Consider the following 3,878-nt stretch of genomic DNA (forward strand, 5'->3'; position numbering starts at 1 on the left):
ATAGGGGGGCTAGAAGGGACTGATAATGCACAACCCAGGAAGGAATTTATGTTGCGGTGGTTTCATTATTAATTTACTCTCTCCTCATGCTTTGCATCCTAAAGTATCGTTTGAAATGTAATATTTCCTGGCATATTTGCATAGAAAGTAGACTCTGTTCATACGTGGGAGACATTCTTTAATTAGAGGTGTACATATACATGCATGTTCAGTCTATTTACACACAGCGATGATATAAATGGCTTCTGAGTAGTGAGGGAATCCTCATAGATTTGCTGCATAGAAGCAGTAAATTTAGTCGGATGTGAGAAAGATCGACTGAATGTTCTCTTTACATGTCCTGTCTGGGGCGTTCGGGTTTTATCAATTCATAAAAATGTCCTGTTTTCATTATTTTTGGAGAGACCATTATGTGGCCGCCTTGTATTTGCCCACAAAATGCCACGGCGCTGCGTGAGTCGGCAGTTTTATCGTTTGATTTATCACATTGAAAAATAATGTCGGCGATATTTTGTTAAAGTAGAATTATTCAAAAGATTATTTCTTTTTCTATTTATTTATTTATTTGTCCACTAAGACTTGAGAAAGGAACTATTTTGTTGGTTGTGTTTTCATTTCCTGCACAGAAAACACATTGCTGCCATTAATTCATTTCAGAGATTCAAAGGGTTGTTTTGCACAGTTTTCGGCATGATAAAGCCTCACGCTGAGAAGCCTGTCTGAATTAGTGTCTTTGATTATAAAGGGAGCATTTGGTTATATAACTGAATTTTATATCCATACAGACGAGGCATACCTTAAATATGTTATTATTATTGTAGAATCTTTGACTAATCAAGTATCAAAATGAGCAAAAATAATGAAAATACAGCCTTTTGTGAGGATTTTGTCTTAATAAAAAAGGAAAAGTGTTTCAAGATGAATCTAAACTTAACTTTTTTTCTGTTTTTGGAACTATAGACAGTGTCCCGAGGACCCGAGACGAGAGGGACGATCCCGCTTGTTATCAGCAGACATTCCAAAAGCTCTGATCTGTGATGGGACGGGGTCACATTAGTGCCGGCTCCATGGCCGGCTTACACGTCTGGAAAGGCACCGACAATACTGGAAGGTACTGAACCACACACTGCGTCCATCATCACAGCATGTCCTCAGGAGTCTGACAGACCTTTCAGCTGCAGAGAGGATTTGGCACATCGGGAAACCAAAAGTCTGATGGAGAAGGCCGAAATGTGTGTCTGTCGCTCTCCAGTATCTCAGGCCGTTCACACGCAGACAGGTATTTATATAAAACGGATCATTCCCGTGTGTGTGTGTGTGTGTAGATATCCATCGGTCTGTGTTTACCCTGTAATAGACTGGAGATCCGGAGCTGGATAAATGATTTGTAGAATGGATGGACGGTTAGATTTTAGAAGGGTTCTTCACGTTGAGCCAGTCCTCAGACCTCGTCAGGACCATTGTTCGGACTGAGAGGCCTCGCTTCTTCTTCTCTTCTTATCTTTGCACTGCCTGCAGTTGATCTTTTCAGCCGTCCCACGTTTATCGCCAGTTTTTCTTGTGCCTGACCTTTTGCCTTCCTCCGAGTTTTTGCCTTTTTACCTGCTCCTTGAGTTTTTGTAGAGCTGCAACCTGCTGACCGAAAGTAAATTTTGCCTTTTCCTTTAACCCGCTGCGTCCTGTGCACTTCTCTTCTGGTGAACCTGTTACATAAAATCTGACATCTCTGTGCCGTCGACCTGCACAGAACTATTAAAAATACATCAGCGAGCCACACTGTTGCACTAACATGTTCCCTCATTGCGATGAATAAGGACACCGCAGTTTATCTGAGGTGAACCTACACACAAATACACTACAAATCCTTATTGGTACAAATAGTGTATTAATGTGCATCTCAACATAATCCCCAAGAGATTCTCAATTTAATCACAAACCCACAATTCCTAACTGTTTGAAAAGCCCGAGAGCACGGACCAACATGTGACCTGACTCCAGATGCAGGACAGGAACATCAAAGAAAGCTGAGAGAGAAAGAATCACAGCCGAGTTGATTTTAGCTGCGGTCTGACTCTGTGCAGCATCAGATGGAGCAGGCTGACAGTTCAGACTGTCCTGGTGAGTTCGTCTTGTATCATCAGGACACGTCATCCTCAGAGAGCGACAGCAGGTCACACTGCGCTTCATCTACAGCACATTCAGGCTATGCCTTTAATTCTTCTGGAGGTTTCATGATGCTGAAACTGGCACCTCAGTGAGCTGAGGTACCTGAGCATTAGCATGTTGACGCTGGCTGCTTCATGCTACCAGTAATTAAGTGAAACATCTGTTGACAAGTGGATTGTCGTCTCATTTCGTCCTGCCACCGAGGACCGTGAAGCCACTGTGGATCTATATGAGGAAGTGAATTATATCTCATCTGGTTTCACAGACTTCATGTTAGACTTCATGATGAAGAAGAAAGTGAGCAGCAAGGTTCAGCTGCACTTACTTTAGTTCTGTTCCTCAACAAATTTAGACAGTATTTTTCTTTATTACACTAGAGACATGAGTCACAGTCATGAAATTCAATAACAATTTGATTCTGTTTGATTTTATCATATTCGAATCCACTTAAAAAAGATACTAACTTCCTCAAAGGATCCTTCCCAGAATGTATTTTATGTGAAACACGTTTTAGTCCAGGGGCCACGTGCAGCACTGTTTCATCATGAGTTAGCAGGACTGGTGAAATATCGCCTTAATAAACTAATCATAGTTTATTAATCCTCTTCGGGAAATTACAGTCTGTTTCTAGGATGCATAGGTGTTTTGGTGGGTCAGATTTGAGCGTCTTACGGTTCGATTTTGGCCCAGGGGCCTTATGTTTGACACCCTTGCTGTAAAAACAACATGAGTTGTATTTGTTTTGGATTTGCTGACCTTTAACAAAAAAATAAACCATCTCTGTCCTTTCATCCCGTGGGAGCAATGACCTCCTTCTCCACCTAAAATAAAACCAATTGAATTTGAGAAGTCCAGTTAGCAAAGTCAACGCCGAGCTCAGATTCAGCATAAAGGTGATTCACTGTAAACACGCAGCCATAAAGAGGCGGGACAGCTTTCCCACATGACCTTTTTTGATCCTGTTAAAGTTCTGGCAGATGTTGCATTGGGCAGGACAGATGAGAAAGGTGTGACAGAAAATCAACAGCAGCAGCAGCAGCAGCAGCCGCCGCCGCAGCGGCAGCATCCTGCGCCGCTCTGGCTGCCTGGCACCGAGCCATTTACTGCACCAGGGAGCTGGACGCCGCGCTGACCTCCTCGCAAACTCCCAGGCTTTTCTGTCTCCTCCTGCCATAAAGCCGTTTCATGTAGGTTAGTGCAAATAAAAGACTGCGGCTCACTCGTGACTTCCTTACCCGCATGCAGAGGAGATCGCCCGATCAATAGCTGCCCTCAGTTTGGCTCCCCGATGGCTCATGCCGGGGGAGCGAGGGTTGTCAGAAGCACTGAGACGGTTCCCTCAAATAATAGTTTTAAAGGGGCGCAGCGTTTCTATTTCCTGTAACCTGAGATCCATTTTCTCTGTAAAGTCGGAGCTTGGCATCTCGCTGCACCTGCAGCAGCCCCGCTCCTCTTAGGTTCACTCATTAAATCCTCATCTATTCGTTACCGAGCAGTTTCTGCCAACCGCTTCGCTTAAGGCCAGGGCTGTTTCCCCGATTCCTCAGCCCGGTCTTCACCTCCTAATTCATGTAGAGAACGCCTGAATCCTTCTTGACGGACTCGTGGGGAATCGGCCACCCTGAGACAGAAACAGACCGGAAGTAATGTGGAAGTTATCTAACAAACTAGTTTTCTCATAAAAAAACTAAATCTACCAATGAGTTTCTTAC

Source organism: Salarias fasciatus, chromosome 10 (assembly GCF_902148845.1).
Source record: "Salarias fasciatus chromosome 10, fSalaFa1.1, whole genome shotgun sequence".
Taxonomy (NCBI): Eukaryota; Metazoa; Chordata; class Actinopteri; order Blenniiformes; family Blenniidae; genus Salarias; species Salarias fasciatus.